The 26796-nt window shown below is 35.1% G+C and overlaps 1 long non-coding RNA gene across 1 annotated transcript in view; it reads left to right on the forward strand.

Moving 5' to 3' along the window:
• The first annotated feature begins 1134 nt into the window (after positions 1-1134).
• Positions 1135-26796, forward strand: part of LOC311437120 — a 120680-nt gene continuing 95018 nt past the window's right edge. The window contains exon 1 of the long non-coding RNA XR_014693305.1: positions 1135-1259. This is a non-coding gene — a long non-coding RNA (uncharacterized lncRNA). The remainder of the gene's footprint in view (positions 1260-26796) is intronic.

The raw sequence follows: 26796 nt of genomic DNA on the forward strand, positions 1-26796 counted from the left end.
GGGGCATGGACATGCATCCACAGAGTAATTGTTTGACCAGAGTTTGTTTTAAGAATAGGCCTCAGTTAGGCTATTTTAGCACACCTCTTACAAATTTTGTGATTGCCAGCAGCTGTCTAATTTGAACTGTCATAAGATCTGTTAACATGTCTCTGGGAGAGAGCAAGGGGGTAACCTCAGGCTATAAGTCTTTCGGAAAAATGTGTCTTTTTAAGAAAATGTCTGAAGTAAAAGTGGAAGGCTGGGACAGAGGCAAGGGTCTCTATGCTGTGGGTTAGAAAGTAAAATGATGAGTAGAAGTGGTAAAATCAGATATCAGTTTTGAAGAAAGTAGCTCTGAGGGAAAAGGAGATGATGATGAACAGGATGTGTGTAACTGTATATAATCTTCAGCTGGATCATTTAGTGGGTAAAAAATATCCTTTTCTGTAACTATAGAATGGGTAGTAAAGAGATTAATAATCTATGTCTGTGGCATAAAGGTAATGTCAGTTATAATGGCAAAGATATGCTGTGAGCAAACTTACTGTGAGAGGCTGACATATCCTTAAACACATGTACATGTTTTCCCTTTTACTTTTTTCAAACAGTGTTGTTTCTGGAGTCTGCTAGAAGTAAAACGACTATGTACACATCCATTATTTCTCTATTTCCACAGTACTTTGAGATATTCTTTGAAATATGAGCATATACACAAACGTGTTTTCTTACTATATTTGAAGTTTTAAAGCATGTTTGACGTATTAGCTATTGAATAGCACATTGTACATAATGGTCTCTTGAAATGCTGAGAGGGTACATAATGTTCACGTAGGAGATAATGCTTTTTTTTTTTTATTTATTTATTATTTTTGTAGATGGCTTTCTGGTTTGATATCCCTGTGGAATATACTGTAAACACACCACGGCTCTATTCTGACTGGAAAAAAAAAAGTGCTTCCACAGAAAGCAACACATCCTTGAGTTGCAATTTTGCTATCAGCTCACAAATTTTGATTTCTGTATTTGCTGTTTAACAAATTACAGAAGTTCTTGCCCAAGCCATTGAGCCAGTTTGGGACTGGCTGACGAACCCCTTCCTGTTACCTGGCAACTGGCAGGCAGGATGTGTGGGAGCCATAGGAACGCTGAGTCAGTGCACCTGTGTTGGCAGCAGCAGCTCAACAAAGTGAAGTGGGGCGGGAAAGGGAAAGAGGACTCCTTTAGAACTCCTCTTTCTAGATTTTCTGTCATTTTGCTCACCAACACAAAAACTGTTGGTAAGTAACGTGAATTAGGGTTGTGGTGACTTTTTTCACAGGGTGATACCATTATCTGCTTCTAAATTTGTTCAACTACTTCTGGGAAGAAAGAAAAAAAAAAAAAAAAAAAAAGATCGTCTCTAGCCCTCAGCCAGGTTTGAAATCCTTTATATAGTCAGCTATATTTATATACGTAGTTCAGTATAATTAACATAGCTATTAAAATGCACTAACCATAGGTGTTCCTGATACTAGCACCCTCTTACATAAACTCCCCCAAGCAGAAGCTTTTATGCCTGATATATTCTCAGATATTTGGAAGAAGAATAATATACCAGGAGAATATGAGGGTGGCAGATGTAGAGGAGTGTAACAGAGCACTTGACTAGAGATTAATTGGCTTTTATCAAATATGCAAGGACCTATTTTATTTCTTGCTTTTTAAAAGTAACATTTTGTACAGTAGAAAAAAAATACTCTTACAGTCTATGTCCCCACAAGAATATTTTATATTAAGAAACATATGAAGTATATTTCTTAAGGTTTTCAATATGCATTCATTCATTTATACGTTTTTGACTTCTGTACTCGAAAGTTGTTTTAAAAAAAGACTAGTAATTCAATGGTTGTTCATTTAAAAAAAAAAAAAATAAAATATAATAAAATGTTAATATATCCAATGAGATTATTTTCCTATGAAAATAATCCAAGGAGTAAACCCCTTAAAAAGAGGAGGGGGAATATAAGTGTGGGTATGCTCAAGATAAATGAAAATTAAATATGGGTACATTTATGAATCCAATTTATGGCACTGTTTAAAAAAATATATTTGAATTTCTTATTTTCATAACTTCATTCTGTAAACGTAGAATAATGAAGATTCAGCTTTTTGCCTCTTCTATTTTTCTGATGTCTCTTGTAAAGGCCTTGGGACAAGGGCAGTCAGTATTTTTGTAGAGATTCCTAGCTCAGGTAGACCCCATTCTCAATTAACTAAAAGTTTGAAAGAATTGATTTGAGAGCTAGGAAGAATGTAATTGTTTTCAAATGAAAATAAAATCCTCCATGTATTTAAAAATACAAATTAAATGTAAAATAGAATTATAATTTTAAAAATATTCTGAAAAAAAATAAATTACTTCATTGACATTGGTCAGATTTTCTTTGGGATCACTAGAGTTAAATGAAAAGAAATTGAGACAGTATAATCAGTATCAGTAATCACAAAGAAAATAGAATTTCACCATTGACCTTGGGATGCTTTAAGTGGGGACAGTAGATTTGCTTTTGTTTCCTGATGGCTTTTTGAGATCTGTTGATAAAAATTGCTATAGAGGATGAAAAGTTTCCTGATGTTCTTTTTTTTTTTTTTTTTTAAATTTTTTTTTTAAAAAAAAAAAAAAAAGTGTTTTTTTTTTACCTTTTTTAGTTTACTTTTTTTTTTTTTTTTTTTTTTTTTTTTAAGTAGGGGAGAGAGGGATCTTTTTCTGTAAATGAAGAAGCAAAGGCTGATTTCTGTATGAATTCATTTGATTAAAAGTGTTCTAGGAAAATGTATGTTGCCTACAAAGTTATACCAGTGTGGTGTATGCTCTTCCTCAGAAGAGTAGCTGCATTATAAGCATCTTTATTACAAATGGGTCCAACAGAGAGCTGGTATGGCACAAACGTGAGTGTGATTAGCAAAAAATGATGCTGGTGTACGCTGAACACTTAAAACAATGTCCGAATGCTGTTTCTGTCCCACGTGATGTGGCAGTTGCCTGAATATGGTCCTGACTTACTTTCTTTTACAATAAACATGAACTATAACTCATAATTGTCCCTCGTGGTAGTGGGAGAGTGACCGGCTACTCCATGTTCTGGAGGTATGTCTCTGAGCATTTGCTTCCCTTAGGACCTCTGTACCACTTGCTTTTTTCCTCTTTCAGTCTGTATTAAACAATATGAGAGAAATGTCTCCTTTCCACTGCAATTAATGGATCCTACTGCTTAAACATTTACATCTTCTTCAGTATAAAATGTTCAATGGTTGTTATAAATTATTTAATGAGATGTCATAAACTAAAGATACAGGTGACCCCTCTAATCCTCTGCATCATCCTCCCTATTCTGCTGCTGTAAAACATTAGAAGCCTTTATTGTTATGCATTAATTGGTATTAATGGGGTTAATCTTTGCAAAGTAGAGATTATCTTGCTTTAGTCAGACATCCAAGGGGGAACGTAATTAACCAAAGGCAGAAAAAAAATATGAAAATACAGAAAGATGTGAATACTGATGCAAGCTGTTTCTCTGTTCTGTGGTTAAATGTGCAGATGTTGGGCTGCGTGTTCACTTTCAGAAATGGATCCCAAAACTACAGCTGCCTGTTATGCCCTACCAAGTAGTGATATGTTGAGGGAAGCTGACGTTTTTACCTATTTCATATTGCTTTTTGTCATTTCTTAAGCTCTGTGAGGTAAGATTTTGTCTTCATAGGTCTTAGGAATTCTTTGTAGTCATGAGTCTAAAGAACTTATGGAAATTTCAGTAGAATAAGAATGACTTGGTATAAGTGGATGGCATGAGGCATCTAGTGAAAAATATTTAAGGAGCAATCAGAATCTTGAAGACTGGTTACATAAAAATATATTGGAACTAAGAAATTGTTGTGGAAAAAGAATGGAGAAAAGAAGGTATGTTATGTGAATTATTATCTTAGTCTGAGAGAAATATAATTCAAGACCCAGAAAAATTTTATTCTATGAAAGGTAAAAAAAATATTATAATGGATGCAAATAATTAAAGCAAGGAATTTATTGCCAAATACCTGTGTATGTATGTGCTGGAGATAGCATGTCCACACAGGAGGAATTAGTGATTGCAGAATATTCTCTAGTAAAAATATATATGTGTGTGTGCATATATATATATATATATATATGTGTGTGTGTGTGTGTGTGTGCGTGTGTGTATAGAGAGAAAAGACTAACCCCTTTCCATAAATGATTTACACATTGAGAATCCAAGGCTAGGTTTAGAATGAGCAGCTCTATGCAAATTAATGTTTACCAAACCATGAACTTTCTGCATGGGCACATAACCGGTTTTGACTCTTTTCTTGTCCAGTCTGCATGTTTCAGTGGTCGCTGTCTGCTGGCTTGGGTTATCCATCATCTTCACATCATTAATATCTGCATTCTCTTTTCTAAGACCTGCAGCCTCTGGTGACTGGAATCTAAAACAGCATTTCTATGAAAGCAAAGCTTCACATGATAGTCAAACTGACTGAATCTTTTTGCTTGATGATTGTGCAAAATTTCCAAGTGTAATTTATCGTTGTCTAAAACAATTTCATCTCAGTAGCTATTTGAGAAGCTAATTGAAACTGTGTGCATGATTTAGAGGGAAGATTGCTGTCACTTATTCTCCAATGGATTGATATTTGTTCAGGGTCAACATAAAGTTTTTGCCTCGTCTTGATCTAGGACTTTAGTACTTCTCTGTAGAAGAGATTTCAGCAAGAGCCTAAATGTGTTTTTTATCAATTAGTTAAGTTAGTCTTACAACTGTTATGGAAAGAGCCTCCAGTTTGGTAATGATCTACTTTTTCGAAGCTTTCATAAATATGGCTAAGGTTCCGGTTCCTCATGCTTTGATGACTAGGAGATGTAAATACTCAGTGTTAGAATTTAACCATGAATGTGTTAAATATAAGCTATATATTTTGACAGTCTTGATGAACAGCTGGCAGTATCTGATGAGTTTAAAGATCAGATCCAAATATCATTTGTCATTATGTGTAACAGTACTTCCAATGAAATAGAAAGAAATAACAGAAAAACAAACAACACAAAAAAACTTCAGTCTAGCATGTCCAGTAGTGATCCAGACATTCAAATTTGATTACAGTAATGGCAAGTTATATTGCTCTTATGAATCCCATCATGTAAAACTATAGTATTTTTTCCTTCTTTTCCTTTGGTATTTGTGCATATAAAGAGTTACATATTCATCCTGAACCTAGTTGAATATAAGTTATCAGTGTATATGTGTTGAGATTTTGAGCAGTAGTGTTGATGATGTATATGAATTTCTGTGGCTTTCATGCTGAAGCATCCCAGGCTTGTTCCAGCATATTGGTTGAATTACAGAAGCAGTCCTGCTTGCTTCTTCAACTATTGCCTTGATCCATTTGCAACTCTTATAATGATGTCCATTTTGTGCACTGTTTGCTTGTTCCTTAGCAAAATACAGTCACTTTTATGTTAGATGCTTGAAAACTAACTGAAAACACAACCTATTAATTTAAAAGAAGAAAATGCAGGATGCTTGTATATGAGAGACTTAAATTCAAGAGCACAACAACAATTTAAATTGTTTTTGTTTCTTTGTTCTATTCAGATAAACTAAAAAATACAAGAGAAGTACAATAGGAATACATAATGTTTATATACGTACCTGCTTCCACATAGTTAGAAAATATGAACTTCCTCTATAATAAACATAGGAAACAACTCTCATTTTGAAAACACATAAGAAAAAGAAGTCATAATAGGCAATTCCTACATATGCCATAAAGAGGACAATCTCAGTGTGAATAGAATTTCTCATCCATCTCCAAATTAGAGCAAACTGGATGCTACAGAAGATAATTTGAGATGAGCCCTTCAGGCATGATGAATATTCAGGATGTTGAATTTGAAGCAAATATATATATATATATATATATATATTTGCATAAAGTGCAAACATCCTGAACATTATTTTCCTTTTTTCCCTTAAGTATTAAACATATTTCTGCCCTGAATTATAAATTCAAATAAATTCATTCCAATATATCCACCAAATATTTCTCACTATACATATTAAGAGCCAATTATAATGGTGTATTTGAGTTAATGATAAAAAAAAAAAAAAAAAAGCAGTTACATTAAACACCCTAAAACAAACAAACAAAAACCTCTAGGAGGTATTTTGCTTTTGGAGAATAATTTGCATCCTGTGTTCATTTTGGTCACGTGTTGGGTACTTTATAAATACACTTGCCATACTTAAAAAAAAAAAAAAAAAAAAAAAAAAAAGGCAAGTAGGACTTCTTAAAAAATTGTAGAAATGGATATACCATTCAACCTAGTAGCCTATGGAGAAAAATAGTTTTGGAGAATGGAAATATAATGGTAGCACAGATAAATGCTTCCTTCAAGCTAGTATTCGAAGCTCCTTGTATCAGCAGTCTGGGCAGCACCAGAAGCTGCAGCTGCATTGCTAATAATCCTTGATGGGTCTTTACTTCCATGAACCTATCTAACCACTTTCTAAACACATTTGTGTTTTGTAACATCCTGTGGCAATATTTTCCATAATTTGATTACATATAGTGTGAAAAAGTACATCTGTTTATTTTATACCTGCTGCCTAATAATTTCATTTAATGCCTTTTAGTTCTTCTGCTATGTGGAAAAAAAAAAATAGATAACCATGACAGTTCTTCCTCTTCAAGCCATTCATAAGTTCACTAGTTTTTCATGCATCTTCATTGACTCCTCCAAGTCGAAGAATTGTCTAGTTCATCTTTCTTCATTCTCAGTCACCACCACCATCATTGTTCCCTTGTCTTTACTGTGAACTTTTCTAGGTCTCCAGTATTCTTAAAATGGGGCAATGAGAAAATGAAATAATACCTCCAGGTGAGGATTTCGTTTTGGATTCATTCAGAAGAACAACAATGCTCCCAGTTTTCTCTGTGTACTTTTTAGCAACTATTGAACATCTGTTTGCCTTTTTGATCACTGTTGTGCTGCATACTTCAAGTTGATTATATCAAAGAACTACCCTCCCTGACATCAAGATTTTACTCCTGAATAGCTGGTGGTCATTTGGAGTCCATTTCTGTGTATTTAGTTAGAGCAGTTCCTTCCCCATGTGCATCACTTTGCATACTACTACTAGTTTGTCTGTGCATATTCATAATTCAGGCTGACTTCTCATTAATGTTGGTTTCTACAAAGTGGCTGTTTGAGCCCAAGGAGCTGCATGAATTAAACCCCGGTAACTCATTTTGTGTAGGCTGCTGAACAGACATTAGATGAAAATGACTCTTGCTCTCTGTTCACCTGGGCTAATTTCAAACCAATGTCATAGGATTGAAATGCTCTGTATCTTGCTACAAGTCTCTGGAGCTTACCCAGTCAAATCCATTTGTGATTCAAAAATTATTTATCATGAAAGATGTGTTCTGCTTCTTATAGAGCTGAAAACAAATAAGAGATTTATATATTTTTTCCATCAGAGTTCTAAAGGAAGACAAGTTAAAATAGCCACCAATCTTGTTGTCAAGAAAAAAAAAATAGTTTTCAAGGTGTCACATGAAACTATACTCATTTCTCACCACAACCTCATGTACACGTGTAAGGTAGCATTAAAATGAAGCTTAATTTGATGTTCCACTGGGGAAACACTGTTAGCAACTGAGTACCTTGGGTGCTGAAATTCAAGATTCTGAGCACAGCACAGAGGGAGACGTAAGTCTTTGAAATGATTTCTACTCTCTAGATGAGGTAAAGAAGCACTATCTGACCTGAATTTGTGGTAAGTGTTGCTTATCAATGTTAGCATTAATTTTCTGAGACTAAATAAAGTTGCAACAGTCATGCACAGTCATGTTCCCAAAGGTGTGCTAGCATGTTCTGCCACTTTCTATTATGCATATTTAGGCTGCATTGGTCTAATTATAAAAAGTAGAATCAAAAGGCTTTAAAACATATATAAATCCAAAGAATTTATAAATTCAAAACTCCGTCTCAGAATAATATATTACCACTGTTTAACATGTAAGGATCTCTTAAAATACATTATGCATTGCTCCTTCTTTATCTGCCTTTAAAGAGCTTCAGCAGATGCCATTCTCCAGAGTACTGACTTCACCCTGTAACACAAATAACTCTACAGCCTGCTCCCTGAGATCAAATTATCTATCTCCCTGGTGTTAACCATTATAGTAACCAAACATCTCACAACACTTAATACTTCCATGTAACAGACACTATTTTTTTTTCTAATCTAAAGCAGTGTAAAATATCAAAGAACATAACCATGGCTCCAGAATGCTGCTGTGACTAAACCCAAAGCCTCTGAAATCACCACCTGTCCTCCAGCCCAGATTCAGAGCTGGGAGGAATGGAGAATACATCTTGGTGAAATATAAAATGGATCAACTAACTTCATCTTACTGACCAGCTGTCCTTCAGTCAGCAAAGCCGAAGCTTTAAGCTGGTTCCCATCCTGTTCTCGTAGAAGGTGGTGTGAGTTCCCCTGTTAACTTAAATCAGAATGGAGAGTGTGATCAGAATTGGTAAATGATTAAACTATAAAGATCAGATCAAGCAGGTAGTTCAGTCTTTCCAAACACTTATGTGAGTGATCAGTCTTATTGTTTGTCATGAATGTTTTCTGTAAAGCCCAGAGGCTCCATTGTATGAATGCAGAGAATTCACTGTATAAGGACTAGACTTGTATTTAATTTTCAGCATCTTTGACAAAATCTTTTTATTCTCTTTCACATTTTTTTGATAGATTTCACATATTCTACACCCAATGTGACAACTTAGATTAATAGGGTTTGATGTACCAGATTTAATGTACATTTGCAAATTGCTTAAGAAAATACACATTCAAGGAGTGCAGAAATCAATAGAAAACAGGTGATTGTGAAATTTGGAAAGGTAGTATGTGTATTTAGAATGAATGCATGGTGTTTTATTGGTTCAGGATTTTCTATTTGTAATCAACTACTTCCTAACTGAATGTGTTATGCTGAGGTAAATAGGGAGTAAGAGTGACCTAGTTAATTCCAAACCTTATATAGTGAATACTTCATAATTTTCATATATATTTTATATATGTTATTTATATATATTTATATATATATTTTTTAATATATTTTGGGGGGGGTAGGGGGTGTGTGTGTAAAATAAAATTAGCTCAGTCTAATACTTTTGAGAACTGACATCAGAACTTTTTTTTTTTTTTTTTTTTTTTTTTAATGTTTGTTTTAATCAGCTTTCAGATGAATGAACAGGTCCCTTCCCATGTATGCTAGTTTCACTGTGGTAGCAGAGTTAGAGGCAGTGGTATAGTGTAGCAAAGAAGGAAGTACCTCACATTGGCAACTGCTGAGGACACGTGATGGAGAGCTGCATTTTGAAAAAAAACTGTCAACTTACTCTGCTTCCTGTGCTCCAAGTAAGAGTTTGTTAACTTAGTTGGGCTAAAAGTTCTTACCCATAGCTTCCTTGTCTATTGGAAAGTAGAAAAAGGCCCTGCACGAAAACCTGGAATTCCTTATATAGCTAGCATATTTCAGTCAGGCTTGAGTGTTATCAGAGATGTCAACCATGAAATTTTGAGTGTAATCAGAAGTCTTGGAACTCATTCTGTATTAACACAGTGGCTTTAAGTACTTTAGTTTTGCCAACACTATTGAAAATATCTTCAGCTACTTGAATCCACAGTGATCAGTGTCCCTGTACACAGGATTGAAGTTCTGGGAGACTACTTTATATTTTTCACTGTGTTTTCTAGCGTTCATCAGAGGTTGTTTTTTAATAGGTGTTAAAACTAGGAGGCTGTAACAATCTGCCATTTCATTACTCAGTCATGCTGTGTTTGTTACAGTAGATGTAACAGTCTTTATTTTTTTTTTTTTCTCAAAAAACATGGCCACAAATACATATACAGAGTTTTATAGGCAGAAATACAGAGATTCTAGTATAGACCTCAACTGCTCTATAAGTTGTTATAGCCAGACAGCGTCTACCTGCAATGCAGCTTTACAGATAGACAAACAGGTTTGGAAGGTGAAGTGAAATGGAGAGTAAGTCAGTGACTACACAGTATCAATTGTCACTTAAAGCTGAAATAAAGTTAAAAAAGACTATGGTAAGTTCCTCTACAGTGTGAATATGAAGGGTACATGTGCATATATGAATATACATACACACAAATATATATAAGACCATATTTATGACAGCCTTTTTTAATATCAGAACTATTCTGTGCAGAAGTTTGAAAACTCCCATGTTTCTCTGTTATCTTTAATAAATTAAGTATGGTACAATTAAATAGCACAATCTGTTTGTATAGCTACACAGAAACAAAATGCTGGCATAGTGATAACAAACCTTTCTTTCACTTCAGATTTAAATTAAGTAAATGCTTTTTAAGGGAAAGTCTATTTTCAGGTTTGTCTGCTTTATTGCTTCCTAGGAAAGTCTGTTTTCTTGTGCAAATGTAAGGCAAAAGGCTATAGATCCTTACCAGTTTGAGTAAGTGGTATTTTTAATCAATTCAAAGAAGGCCATGTGAGTGTTTCTGCAGTACATATGGCAAATGTTTTAACTAATAGTCATTGGAGCCAATCACTATTCATCATCAAACTTTTATCATGGCTTGTGTTGCTGTTGAAACAGCAGGTTTTCTTATGTAGCTCATGGAAGTCATTCTTGTTTGTTCATTAACCCCTATGGCAGCACAATATTAAAGCTGTCCCAAGAGTAGCATATATATTTCAGCATGTCACGCTCTTGTGGAGTATCTGTTCTTCTTCCTGAGCTATCCTAATATATTGTGTTTTGAAACTACAGATAAGGTGGGAACAATTCTTATGGGAAATCAAAGGATTTATATCACTAAAAACCAACAGCATGCTTGACATTGCATGGCATTCCTGCTCAGAAAGGATTTGGGCTTTGGTATCTAAGTTCTGAGCCATTGCAGGTGTGATTGACTAAGATATTAGCACCAACTCCTTAGCTGTCACAATTTCGTTTGCCTCAAGGGTGTAGGCAAAATTCCAGCTGAGATTCTGGCCTCAAACGTATTGTGAATGAGCTGTGCATGTTCCTTGGCTTTTGAGATATGTATATATATCAGTTTATACAGAAGACAACTGATAATTATGTGTTTGTAGAGGAAAGAGATGGCTGCCAGGTCAAGCTCTTTTATCTTACATTTCTTCTATGGCAACATATTCATCACTTTGTTTTGCAATGCAATCTGGACATTGCTTTGTATCTTACTAAACTCTCTTACTAAAAGTAGATAGTGCATTTGTTATATGGAGATCTCCTGTACAGACTTAGCTTAAGGATGTGTCTACCCTGTCATTTCAGTTTCCAGTCTTTTAGTCCCAATTTCAGAAAACTCAATCAAAGGATGTTTCCAGGAGGAAAGTAACTCCAGCTGCTAATGGCTACTTAATCCCTGGGATAAGGCTAGAGTCAGTCTTTAGTAAACCCCATTTGTAATGTGGATTGACACTGTGGATGCTGAGTCCTCAGCCGAGCTGTTATGCTCTGCAGAGTCTGCTTCTCCTGCCAGCATACCTTCAGAGCCCTAATGAGATCACACACAATGGGACATTAACGAAAAATACTAAATAGATTTTTAAGTGACAAAAAAAAAAAAAAAAAAAATCTTTTGATGTACATAATACGTGAGACACTGAAAATCCCAAGCTTTTAAAGATAACAGCTCATTATTGAAACAGTACTGACAAAACTGGTATCATAAAATATATATATATTTTAATTATGAAGTGAATCTACTCTGTTTTGTCTGGATCTAAATGCTACAGGATGCATCAAATTTGCTGAGCATTCAGTGCTTTTCTCATACAATAATAATTAAAGAACTTGATTTAGGCATATTATTGTTCTACTGAAAAGAAGCCTGATGGTTTCATATATTATGTAAGCTGTTCAAGCACATGTTAATACTTGTTCAAGCACAAGTTTCAGAGGCAGCACTTTTTAATCATAGTCAGCTTAGATTGTTCCACAAAGTGCTTACCGGCACTGGTGAATGCACTTAGAAAAGGCTGTAACCAATCAATGTGAAACGGCTATAGAAAAACATCAGATATGTTTCAGAACTGGTAGAGAAGTACTAATACCACTGTACAAATCACTAATAAGAACGCAACCAGGGCAAGTATCCATGACTGCTAAATTCAGAGCAGGTAAAGACAAGAGCAACTACAATGACCAGGAGAACAGAGAGCTTATTTTGTGGTCCAGAAGAACATGATATTTAACCTAATAAAACAAAACCTCAGTGGGAAAATGTGTGGTTGCTAAGAATGTCTCAGAGGGTAACATCAGAGATGAAATGAGCTATTTGAACTTGAAGACAATTTCAGCACAAGAATAAATGGAGATGAAGAGACTACATGTGACTTTAGCCAATAAGGTTGGAATAAGAGTTACATTTGGAAAGGAGAAACAGAGAAAGCTATATGGCCAAATTAAATGTAAATCTTAAGTTATTTGTGAATGAGACACCACAAGGAAGTCATTTGTCAAAGAAGGAGACCAAGTTAAATGACCTGTTTTCTACCTTCTTGCTTTGGAGGATAAAGGGCAGTCTTCAGTAACACAAAACTTTATTGATCTTTCCTTGTGAATAATTTGTGGGTTGTATTTTTGGTTTTGTTTTTGCCACATACAATTGCACTAGATTGCTTGCAGACTTGCAGAGCTGTGAAGGACTTTTTCAGAATCCTCTCAAGACTTTGAAAGCTATTTACAAGATGGAAAATAATATGGCTGAACTTATATATATAATGTATTTTGACAGTAAATGATAAATTAAAATTATAAGGGCATAGACATTTTCATCTCACTGTAGAGACTTTTACTATGTACTGGCCATAGTACTCATACGGAACTTTCAGCAAAGGTAATTAAATATGTAATAATACAACGAGGGTTGTGAAATCTCTGGAATATCTTCCAGCATCTCAGCTCTGCATGTAAATGATATCAAAACAATAAATGAGGAATGATAATAGCAAATGTATTCTATTCTTCGTACCAACTTCAGAAATACAATAGTGACTTCACTGATTGAGGCTGATCTTGTTTTACACCACCTACAGCAGAACTTATTTCAGTCAGTTACTCAATTTAAATATATCTTATATCTGTGGAAAAAAATCATTATGTAAAAGTTCATTAATTCTCATTAAGTGATTGACTGTACCAGTATACATTCACTTTGTTATAGATCAGAATTCAGCTCAATTTTTTTGCTTTGTTTGTTTGTTTTTATATATACTGGTTGCAGTAAGGCCTAGGTTTCATAAGTTTTCATTATCATTAGTAGTCATAAGCATATTTTTTATATATGTATTTCTTTTTCCTCTTTGGAAAATATGCACCGTAATAAGATCAAATTCCCGTAAAACAAGCAAAGTAATATTGGCCAGAGACATCCTTCCTCACCTTTAATATTGATTAGCATGGATAGTGTTAAAGTACATTCCCTGTTTCTTTCTCCTTTTTTTCTTTTTTTTAACCTTTCTATTAAGATAGAAAAATCTTGAAAAATTAATTATTTTGTTTCTAGTGCAGAATGCATGTTGAAGTGACAATTTTAGTTAATTAACAATTGGACAAATATCAGCCAGGTGATCAGGTAAGGTTTGTCCTGAAATTGTAATGGAGTCTTGTATAATGATTGAATTATTTCCCATTAGAAATGTGTGGTTTTTGTTTGTAATAATGATTATAAGCAAAATATTTGACTTTTGAAATTCAGCCATCATTGAATTTGGTTTATTCCTACAAAGTGAGAGTGCCTTGAAGGGTGGAGTCTTGAAAGAGCATGTCTTATGTCTTTAAAGAGTCAAGCAGCCTCTCAACTTCTAGTTGATCATCAAGGAATTGTGCTTGCCCAATAAAGACTGTGAATGTGTTCTCACACATGCAATATGAAAATGTGATGCGATATGAAAAAATATCTAGCTTTATCGCTCATTGATTTTATACTAGTTATACCATTTTGAAGGATTTTTTTTGCATACATAAAGCGGGGGTGGATTAAAATAATTATTATTTGCACAGAATTGTAGGCACTGTTCATTGCAAATATGATTTTTTTGCTTTGAGGAAATTTGCTCCTGTATTTCAAGTATAACACTAAAGTACAGTCATAATTTCCATTTCCATTAAACCTTGTAGTTTTAAGCACTTCCTAAAGCCAAGCGGTTAGCTCTCTGAATTTCTGTAGAAAACAAGATGAACAATTTCTATAGCTGAATGAGAGGAAATAAAATTTTTGAAGCATACGAAGGAAATGATAGCAATGATGGTGCAGGATTACACTTTATGCTATCTGTTGATTCTGACTAAGGAGGTGCCTACTGTCTGTCTTTCACTAATATTTGAATGCTTTGCTTATAATTAATGTTTTAGAAGTAAGAAAATCAAAATGCCTGTTATTTTGCTGTGGCTCGTGGGACCAAAACATTTTTTTCTTGGTTATTTTCTAGAGCAATGACCTTACAATTAGTGAAATAACACATAGTAGATTATTTCAAGGATGAGTTTCTAATTATCTATTCATTTGATATCACATGTAGATTGAGTATACTGAGTATCATATGTTACCTACATTTAGAATTTATTTCAAGTGGCTTTCGGAGATGCTTGTTTACTTGTTATTTCCATCTACTTTAATGTCCACTATACAGTGCTACTGTATGCTTATTTTTAAAGGAAGATGTGGGGAAACACCCTCTGAGGCTCTTCTTGCCAAAACAAAGTTATCTGCTGCTTACAACTTCATTTCTACAAGGAGAAGACTGCAATCTCTTTCTTTAGCCTCCTACAACTATTTAAACAATGATTTTATCCTGTTAGCATAGGCATGTATGCATTTTTCTAATTCATTGCAGAAGTGCTTAATGTTTAGAGACATTAGTTAATAGTTAATATCCACAGAGGAAAATCTGAAGCAAAAGATGCCTCTTGCCACCATTAGATATCAGTGTGAATTTAAATTCCAATGGCTCCCAAATGTAGGCATGCAAGCCATAAGACAATAAGCTGACAAGTAACAAGTTAGTCCAATGCTTTTTGTCTGGTCCTAGAAGAGGAAAAAGTATCTTTAGTAGTGACTTTCACCTTTTCAGAAATAAAGCAATAAATAATATCATAGTTAATATTACTAGTCAACAGTTTAACACGATTTTGCTTTAGAACTACTATATTTGATTTTTTTTAAAAAATAAAAAGTTAAATGTGGGAGATTAATGTGAGTGATTTCAAGAGGACTAATACCATTTGCTTTTAATATTAAAATAATAATGACAACAGGTTAGACATTCCATGGAAAATGTGCTTTTGACATTACTCCTCATAAAATAGTAGATCATATAATTTATCAAGAAAAATCATTCATTTACAGACATGAGCTCAGTCAGCCAAGTGGGAGTGGCTCGGTCTGTCCAGTGCCTGCTTCTGCACTTTCTTCCAGCTGCTTGTAGTGACCTCAGCAACTCTAAATCAAAGGAGGAAGGGAAACAACTACACAGAAAAATTAATAGTGCTTCAAAAGGCTAAATAATTCCTTTCTTTTATTTTCCTTCAGGATTTCTAGATCTTCCAAGAAAAAAAGACAATGTATTTCAGCAGCACCTTTAAATTGTTCTGCTTAGAAACACAACCAACCAACCAAAAAAATACAAGTAACAGAAAGTATTAGGCATCTAAGAATAATGTCAAAAAAAAAAAAAAAAAAATCACCTTTAATTTTGCATGTCTTTTTTCATCTGTAAATCACATTTTTGGCACTTAATAGTTATAATTTTACTTTTAATGCACACTGATGGTATAAATCTTATGTTACGTAAGGAATTTAAATTGGCCATATCGTGCTGACAGAGTACTGATGTATAAGTTACTATTCAGGACAGACAGTTTTCTAAAGTTATTAGTATTTTTAAATTCCCAGTTGCAGAATTTTTAGAGGAAATAAAAAGACATTTCGCAACTCTGTATTTTAGATGCTTTCAAAATTATTAGGCATCCAGAAATTAACCTATCAGTAATCATATCTTATAAAAGAAAGTTAAACCAGAACTTTAATAGTACTGCACATCAGAGGACAACACAGATGCTTATTTATAAGCAAGTGTGTAACAAGATGCATCTTTAGTTTCAACTTTGAAAAGAATCCAAGTAGATTGCACTGAATTAGAAAGAAACTAATTAAAAAGAGTCAAGCTTGAATCTCTCTCTCTTGCTTCAATAATCTGGTCTCTCTATACTGTGGTTTTTTTTTTTGTTGTTGTTGTTGTTGTTTTTTTTTTTTTTACATCCTTTTCCCTTCCAAAAGCTGTTTTTAGTGTTATTAATTTAAATTTACCTCATTTCATTTTGTGTTTAAGCACGTGTTTCACTAAATATTGGAAAAACAGAACTATAGAAAAGAAAATAAATCCCACATTTTATAGAATAAACCTGGTCATTCTATACCTATTTTTTGTTTGTGTGTACTCTCAAATTTGCTTCCACTACTGTTTAACGTGAACATAAAAATCTTTTGATTTTAGATAAAAACAAAACTTTTCTTTTTCCTTGGTGAAGTGGACCCAAAGTTTATTTGTGAGTGTATGTAGTATTAAAATCCAATAACATAGAGTTCTAATGTTTCAGATAAAGATGTAAGACATTCACATCCATTCCTACTTTAGTAGTTGGAGATTAGCTAAATCAGAGATTATCCTAAAGTTTAATATTCTTTCTAAATTTTTAAGAGTTATTTGTTAGAACTCACGATAGTTTTGACATCCTTTGAAACTTCTGGCCTTTCATTGTTTTATCTTCTCCAATGCATTCTGATTTCAGTGAATATTAAAAAAAAAAAAAAAAAAAACTAGAAATTACTGGAATTACTAGAAATGCTCTGCAAGATTGAGCTGTTTGTTCCTTTATCTAGAAGCATTACATGTATTATCAACGTGCATAGTTTCTAAGCATTTTTAACATCTCCTAATTCTCAAATAGCTTTTCTTTTAAATTTATTTTTTCAGTCTGTGATTACTTTTGTGCCATGAGTTTATGGATTTGGGTCAGGTGAAGGCTGTTAAACATTATCTGTTTATCAGGTAGTGAAACTTTAGCAGAACAGGCCTTACAGAGAGCAAGCTTGATTGTCTCTTGGTTTTAGGCAGTACTACTGAATGTCTTTCTGCTTTGGTGTAATGCACAATATGTTATAAAGTCTGGTTCATATTCTAAGAGTTAGTTTCAAGATTGAATGCATGGAATGGTGGATGACTGCTCCTACTATGGATTTGGGAACTAGACTCACATTTACATGAAACCCAGGCTTGTGTTTACATTTCGTATCAAGCATCCTCATGTCATTCATATCCTTAGATGTGAAACTGACATACATATACGCTCCTGCAGAATAGTCTGGGAAAATTTTGGCATTCATATTGTGCAAAGGACTCAAGAGATACAATACCAGTTTTGATGACCACAAAATAATGTGATAATTTTAAAACATCAATGCCTTCTTCCATTAAAAAGGGGTACTCTGTGTGTGTGTGTGTAAATTAAACTATTAATGGCTTTATAAATGAGACTGTAGAAATTCTCAGGATTCCTTAGACTGGTTCTTCCTTAGCCTCTTCCAGGCAGGTAAGATACATTTCAAATGTAACTTGTTTTCTTACCACACTATAGCATTTCTGCGTTTTCAATTCCTACCCCCCTGAGTCCATGAATTGTTACCACAGTGCTACAGTTCTGTCAGAAGCAGGCACCAATATGTCTTGAATTCTATAATTGCTGCTTGTTTCAACAAAGACTGCTACTCATTTTTGATTTCTGATCATAAGCCACTTGATTTTCCCACTTTGTGTTGCAAGAGCAATTCTGGTGACAAAAATCCAAAGAATGAATGAAGAAAGTGTAATTTAAGTGCATTTGCTAAGGTACCCAATAAGCAAAACAAAATATATCAGATGAATATGATTAGAAAGGGTAAACATATTCCACAGACAACCCAGAGGTAGTAGTCTTTCTGTACTGCTACAATAAAACAATTACTTTAGTAATTACTGTAAATCTTTCTGTTGAGCACAGAAGTATATACCACTTGGCCAGAAAATAAATAAAAAATTAAAAATGAATTTTCTCTAAAATATTCTCCAGAAGCAATGGAACAATTTGTGGGCAATATATGCTTTTTTCACTGGAGTCTACAAAGATGTCAGACTGATTTTTTTTTTTCATGTTAACTCTTGTAGGACTTTTCCAGTTGAAAGCCTTCTATATAAGTATTCACTGAGGGCTCTATGCCTAGATGTCCAGCTAAATATTGAGTTGTTCCAGTTTTCACTCACCTCTTGGTTCAGCAGTCTACATGTTTTCTCATCAAAGACAGCATTACATCTCCTGAGCCATTGTTTTCTGAAAGTCTGGCCATGTGCCTGGGGAGGCTTTCACTGGCTCCTAAAACAAGGTAGAGAGCAATGGTAAGTTGTCAGAGCCGTTTGTAAATACTCACTATCTTGTAAAGAGTGAGGAGTCATGGAGGGTGAGAAGCAGGACAGACAGGAGTGAACCTGTCTGCTGCGAGAAGAGGCAAAATAACCAAAAGACAAAAAGCTGATGATACTCAAGTACCATCCATAGTAAAATGCTCTCATACAAAAAATGGTATTGCATGCTATTTTATTGCTTTGACTGTACAGCTTTCTGAGTAGCTGACGGAATTAGGGAGACTGCAGTTTACGAACTTTCTTTTCCCTTCATATTGAACAAAAACCCTAGTAAGCCATAGCACCTAGGCAATAGAGAGCCTAAGAATGATTCTTTAAATCCACAGCAAAGGCAATAAAATATGTTTTTTATATTAAAAAAAAAAAAAAAAAAAGGTCCTGTAGATTCTGTAGGCACGCTCTGCAGTGGCCCTGCATAGTGATGTGGTGCTGCAGAAACTTCACATTTTGAGTATGCTAATATGACAGAGTTGTTAAGTACCTGGAATGGAAAATGCAGTGTGTGGTAGTTTGTTTTGTTTTGTTTTGTTTGTTTGTTTGTTTTGGTTGGTTGGTTTTGGTTTATTTGTTTTTGATGGTCCCACTACTGGGCCTGAGTTTTGCTCAGCCTGTTTCCAGATCACAGCATATATGAAGTGAACTACTTAGATTCAGTTCTGATAGAAAGTTTTTCTTTTTTAGATCCATTAACCCCAATTCTTACTGATCTTATTGCATTCTTTGGCAACAAGAAAGTATTTAGCATACTGATAACCACTGGGAAGTTTGCATGGTTGGTCTGTTAAACTTACTTCTTCCTCTTTGACCTGTATGACTAGATTTCTATGTAGGATCTTCAAAATTCAGTAGCTTTCAGTTTGTTTTCTTGATTCAGATTAAAGAGATCTCTAGTCTCATCTATTTGTGATGTTTCCAGCTGTGGTTCTTCCTAGCTTTGGGCTTCCCATACCCATGTTAATTTTCAATGTCCACAAGTGTATAGCCCCCTCAAATCCAGGTTTAGAAGTCATTTATTGGAATAATTCAAAATTAATTGAGTTTCTAATTTGCCTTTTGGTAAAGCACCCCTGGATGCACAGCATTAAAGGTTCTATCAAAGTGTGACCTGATTAATAGATTTTAGTTTTTATAGGAGCCTCTTACATATGTGAGAATAATTACATTCTATTGCTTTCAGGAAAAAATGGAGTAATTCAAGCACAGAAATGCTTTTGTCTTATTATTTAATTAATTTAATGTTCTGTGAAAAGACCAGATTGACAGTTCTGCAGAATCAGGTTCTCTGTTTATAGCATTGAACTGACCCCCTCCAGATTCCCATAACTCCCCTCTGCTTACAACTGTGTTCCAACCTCAAGCAGATTTAGTTTAGAAGGACAAATTTACTGTAGAATGCCAAATTGTCTTGAATTTAATTGTTGAAATTCATGCAACAAACACTGTTATTTTCAAGTTACTTTTCTTCTTTCCAAGGTCCTTTGATTTCTGTGGTCTTGGTTAACTCTTTATGAACCATATGGAATAATTAGTTTCTGTATCACAGTAAGGAAATACTGTTCACCTCTTACAGTGTATGTAAGAAAGAGCATGCTGTTTCTACCTGCCTTTTGGGAGATGAGGCTAGAAAATCCCTCCTGAGATGTATTTGCCAAAAAGGTGGGTAAATTTTTACAAGATGTCTGAAAGTGAATTTACTTCTGTTTCTGGGAACAGGGCTCCATGGAACCTTCCAACACGTATACGCCACTAGTGATAACTATTAGTAGGAGTGACAGATATGCCTGACAAATTCCTAAAATGTCTTTTACCAGTCAATACATTTCTCTTTGTAGAGAACTTCCAAGGGGGGGGGGGGGGGGGGGAAATAAATAATTCATTTAATCCTTTTCTGATGAACAAGTGAAAATATTTCAAGCTGGGCTGAAAATTACAGTTTCTTTACAGAAAGAAGCATATCAGTTCCTATACATTTGAAATGAACAACAGCAGAAGAACTAAGTGACTCATTACCATATGTAATGAATGCTTACTAGTCTTAACAGGAAAAGCCTCACTGCCAGTATAGCAACAAGTTGATGTACAGCAAGCAACTAGTGTTGCAAATCTTATAGGAAAAATGCAACACAGTTCATTCTACTGAAAATTGCTTATGTGCACTTATCTTATTTCCTGACATGAGCTGCAAAGTTGTATATGATGCTTTATTTTTGGCTTCTGAAAGTATTTAAGGCTTTCTTATGTATTTACTTATAGAAGAATCTATGATTCTATGATTCTTTTTGAAAGTATTATTTCTGCATCTTGTACCTTATCTCTTTGTTGTATTCAATTTCTCTTCTAATATTGGATTTTGTTATTGGCTGGAAACTTTATTTTGCTATTGGCTGGAAATTTCTATACCTTTGAGACTGATTGCAGATGCACCTTAGTCCTTCACTTTCTTCCTTTCTCTTGCTAGGTCTTTCTAGAACAGAAATGACTATGTGTAAAGCAGGTATTAAGGCTTCACAAAAAAAAAAAAATCAGTACTGCTGGAGACCTACATAGAGACCCATCCTAGTTTACAAGATGCTTCCTTGCAGTGGTTGTTTTTACTCTGGTTACTCTTGCATACTGAAGGCTGTGTTTATTTATGCTGTCAATAGACTGTGAAGGGTCTACAAATTGAGTCAAATTTCAGTATAACAAGATTTTCTTATTCTGAGCTCCTTGTGTGGGACCTCCCTCAAACAATAGGTGGTTAAGATGTTTTTCATGACAATGAACAGAGCAACTCATGGGCCAGTGGGTATTCACATCCTAAAATGATCACTTTGGAAAATGACCTTTGGGACTGCTTGCTTCTCTACTGATTTAACTACTTGGTGACTAAGTGGTTCATAAGGAAGCTTGCCAAGTGACTTCAAAATTGATGTTGATACTAACTTGAGTTTAGAATACACTTAGAAAATAAAATAATGTTCCATGCAGTTAGCTGAATTTAACAATGTATTTTTCTTTTTTCCTTTTTTTTTTCTTTCCGTTGACAAAAGTAGATACATCACTAGTTTTGAAATCCTTCATTGGTCAGCTGCATTGCTGCATTGTAGAGCCAAAAATGCCTTTAATACTTGCAACCAGTATGAATAAATCTCTACTATATGGTGCAAAATAACTCTTACCAAGAAAATAAGTCTATGCCATCTGTTTCCTTAAGTTTTTTTCCTTAAGATTTGGAGCTAATTGAGCAACAAGCAAAGTTTTAACGTGAAATGGCATCTACTTCTAAAAACGTATATTTCAATTGTGACAGTTCAGTCCTGGAAATGTCTTTGTAGCCGAAGATTGTGAGAGAGAATCCTTCAGCTGTTACTGTGATTCACTGCAGTCCTAACCCTTCATGTATTTGCAGTGTCAGGACTCACACTCCTTCACCTCTCCTGTATATCACAAGTAGTAGTAATTCTTATCTGTAACTCTCTTCTATTTCAACATAGCATTTTGATCTTGGCTTGGAGTAGTTTGTGAAGTAATATTCTGATATTCCTGAAGCAGCTTTGTCAGAACACCTCTGTCCTGGTCTTCAGTATCTCCTGTATCTGGTCTCTTGCACAGAAGTAGACAGACATTAGAAAATGTCTGTGGTGTTTTCAAAACGTACAAAATTGGGAAATAAAATATGGCTATTCTATAGAGTTTTAGCAAACTTTAGTCCTGAGCTGGGATTTAAAAGCTACTGCCTTTACATTCTTTCATCTGTTCATTTTTCCTGTTAATGGTACATCAAATCAATTTGTAGTCTTGTAACATATATCTCAATGTTGTACAATTCTGGATGGAGAGTTAACATTTTTTTGGAGTCAGAGTGGTGGTTAGTCAAATCAGTATGTCAGCCTCATCATTTTTGGCAGTTTTTAATTAAAATGGGAAGTGATAAGTAATGCTGGGAGGAAAAATAAAAATAAAAAAATTAAAAGCCCACATATCTTTGAATCTAAAATGTTCTCTCACACTTTTTCTTTTTTGCTTTCCCCCAAGAAGATTAAATTAGTTCATAGAATCATAGAATCATAGAATATCCTGAGTTGGAAGGGACCGTTAAGGATCATCAAGTCCAACTCTTGACACCGCACAGGTCTACCCAAAAGTTCAGACCATGTGACTAAGTGCACAGTCCAATCTCTTCTTAAATTCAGACAAGCTCGGTGCAGTGACCACTTCCCTGGGGAGCCTGTTCCAGTGTGCAACCACCCTCTCTGTGAAGAACCCCCTCCTGACGTCAAGCCTAAATTTCCCCTGCTTCAGCTTAACCCCATTCCCGCAGGTCCTGTCACTGGTGTTAATGGAGAAAAGGTCTCCTGCCTCTCGACACCCCCTTACAAGGAAGTTGTAGACTGTGATGAGGTCTCCCCTCAGCCTCCTCTTCTCCAGGCTGAACAGGCCCAGTGACCTCAGCCGTTCTTCATACGTCTTCCCCTCCAGGCCTTTCACCATCTTCGTAGCCCTCCTCTGGACACTCTCCAACAGTTTCATGTCCTTTTTATACTGTGGTGCCCAGAACTGCACACAGTACTCGAGGTGAGGCCGCACCAGCGCAGAGTAGAGTGGGACAATCACCTCCCTTGACCTACTAGCGATGCCGTGCTTGATGCACCCCAGGACACGGTTGGCCCTCCTGGCTGCCAGGGCACACTGCTGGCTCATATTCAACTTGTTCAGTGCAGCTCTGGCTACAATGATCTGATTCCTGGTGTTACTGTGATGAAACTGGGTGTATTAAAGTAAGCAATGATAAATTAAAAGTACAGTAGAAATCTTGGTGTGTGAGAGCAGATGAGTAATCTTAATTGGCAATAAAATATGAACATTATTCTGTGCTATAAATGGACTTTTATATTATGAATCGAAGAGGTAAAACTTGATGTGTGGTGCAGTGCCACATTAGAGAGAAGTTCAGCATTAGTGTACAGAGTGAAGCCTTTTCTTAGGTTATTAAGGACAAACACAAGTTTTCACAATATCTCCATAGCATTTCTTTGCATGTGTAAAAACAGATGCAAGCAATAACCTCCCAGTTGAACATTCAGATTTTTTGTAATTCTTTTAGAAAATGTCCTGTAAGTACTGTTCTCTATTTTGGTGGCACAGCATATTCCCATTTATTTTAGTAGATTAAGATGGTTCAATGCAGAATTAGGACTGTGTTATAATATGAATTTCATGTACAGTGGAATTCAATATATAATCTGGTGTTAATCTGGACTCTCCATACAAAGCATGTGGATACAATTGGCTTTTGTAAGAACTTCCATTTTATTCAGAAGCAGTATTTTCTATTATCTGTTTTCATTAGTAGAGTCTCTCAAGAAATTTCCATTACTTCTCAGTAGGAACAGAAGAACGGACTGTGTGGGATGGGATGCATATTGATAAAACAAAAATATATTTAAGTTTACTGAGTCAAAGCTTTCTGATCCTTATCAGGGATAGGTTCACTCTCTGACCTTCAGCCTGCTATGTAGGATGACAGTTGTGAACAAACTCTTACACAATTGTTTTGAGGCTCTTCCTTTGATGAAGGCTGTGTGCAAAGCTTCACAGATCCCACGCTCCAAAATCTCTCTCTTCCCAGAATATTCATCACCTGAAACTGAGCCTTAGAAATAAAATAAAAATAAAAATAAAAATAAAAATAAATCAAAAACAAAAATCCTATTGCCATTAAAATGATGAAGGGAAATGACAAGAGTAGTGCCAATGCTCATCTCTGTAACCTGAAAGTAAGATTTGATCCATACAGCCAAGTGAAAGGAGTGCTCATCTAACTTCTACTATAATTAGACTGCAATATAGCAATGAACCAACCTAGATAATTATCTGAACAGAGAACAACCATGTCAGCTCTGAGTGCTGACAGCTGGTGCTCTGTGTTTGCCAACATGCCCTGTTGTGTTAAATTTAGTTACACAGAAATAACCTGCATGTATTGTATTTGTATTAAAACATTTTACTTTGCCTCACAGAAGCACAGCCCGTGCAGTTCAGCATTCCTAGGGCTGCAGGTTACTGTGACAGAGAAGGCACCATTTCCAGAACTCACTGCTGGGAGAACGTGATCTAATAACTTTGTTCTACTTTACATCTCTGACCCTCATTTTAAAAATTATTCACATGTGGGTGACTGCCAAATTCTTGCTGTCTGCTTTATGCAACATTTCCACTGATCCTAAACTGCACAGGATCTGAGGCAGCCACCTTATGATCTCATATATCACATTTATAAGCATCTCTAGAGACAGTGAATGCAGAGATACAGATAACGCAGAAAGATATTCGTTGGCCTGCAGAGTTTGAGGCCTGTAGTCTTGAATTGCAAGTTGAAAACAAGGTATGTTCTAGCTCTTGCTCATGTTTTGGTCATCCCAGCCCAATTTCACTGAAGCATAGTACATTTGCTTCTTTCCTATGTAGTGATAGAATAAATCTATGAGTTAGCCCAGAGGAAGTACATGGAAATTGATAAGTATCCTGCTTTAGAGTCAGTAATGTTCGAATTGGCTTTTCCAGGTGGTCTGAGGAAGCCTGAGTGTGCTAATCCTCACATTCAATGCATGGTATAAATCTTATACATCCCATCCAACTTTTTCCTGTATCAGAAGTAACATGGTGAGATGACAAATTTTTACAAACTAATTATAGTTAATATATATAGAGTTAATTTAAATATAGAGAGTTAATTTAAATATATAGAGTTAATTTAAATTTCTACACAGTCAACCTGATCTAATGGGTGGCATCCCTGCTCATGGCGGGGTAGGGCGGGGGGAAGTAAGTGATCTTTAAGGGTCTTTCCAACCCAAGCTCTTCTATGATTCCATGCAATGCTGCTTTACTTCCAGTGTACAGTCAGGAACCATTTGTAACCAGGAACAAGTTACCCTCTGTATTGTAGGTGGTGATGGTAATCTCTTACTCTTCGTGTCAGACAAAAAGAGGTCAAATTACATTTACTCTCTTAGTATAATTAGACTAACATCTGTCTTATATAAGATGATTTTAATCACCAGCCTGTGGGTTTGAGGCCTCAGGAACTGTTCGCTGGCCTTGAGCTGAGTAGTATGGCTTATCTTCTGTGTTCTTAAACTTGCTTCTTCCCAAAACAATGTTTCTGCATGCACGGTGCTAACTGGGAACATACCTTAATACACCCTTCTGGGGGCAGGGGTTGGGAGGTTGGTCAACACCTTCCCAGACATTTCTTGGGCATGGTCAGAGAAGAGCATTTGCTAACAGCTTAAAGCGTAGGTGTTTATGAAATGCCCAACCATTATGCTGTTTCCCCATAAGTTTACAAGTTATAATGTTAAAAGCATTTTTATATTCTGTAGTATTTACTAGTAGACCTGTGTGTTCCTCTGGTGCTATAGATATAATAAATGGGCAAGGATAATGTGGGCTGGCCAGGATTTAGCACTGAACATTTAACTTGCGTTTGCCTCCCTGAAATAATTTTAAACATAAAGTGGAGGAATTTTATTTGGATTTCTTTTTCTGTTTTCTTTTTCCATTTGTGCGCTCTTTCTTTTCCTACCTGCCTTAGTGGACAGCTTCAGTCCAGTAGTTTGGTATGAGGCTGTCAGGCTTCCTTGCTGGATTTATCAAAGACAACAGCACAGATGAAGAAAGTTCAGACTATCATTCTTTGAGCTTATACAGCTTAAACAAATTCATGTTGGCTCTTTATCGACAATAACTCTCCTCGCACATCTTGCATTGCCCTCTTTTTTTTTTCTGTTCACCTTACAGCTAATTACCACCCTTTTAACCTGCAGTGGCTTTGATATCAGATCTCTGTTCTGCAGCTATTAGCCATACACACTGAAGTGAATAGTTCACAGAATTTGGGACTGTGGTTGAATGGGAAGGAGAAAATGGAGCTTTCTTCCTACTTTGTATTGGGTGACACTGCTGCCCTATGAATTCATGGCCTTTTTCTTACATAGATATAGATAGGGACATTTGGAAATGGCATCCTGTTTTTTTTTTTGTTTGTTTGTGTTGTCATTGTTTTTTTTTTTTGTTTTTTTTTTTTTTTTTTTTTTGTCTCAGCATTTAAAATAATGAGTTGAAGCATCAATGTGCTTTTTATTTCAAATACATTGGTTTATTTCATTTTCTGTTTCTTAGCATGACTTAGAAGAAAAGTGAATGTGAGAAAAGTGAAGTATTTAGCAT

The sequence above is a fragment of the Aythya ferina genome (genome assembly GCF_964211825.1).
Source record: "Aythya ferina genome assembly, chromosome: 5".
NCBI classification, from domain to species: Eukaryota; Metazoa; Chordata; class Aves; order Anseriformes; family Anatidae; genus Aythya; species Aythya ferina.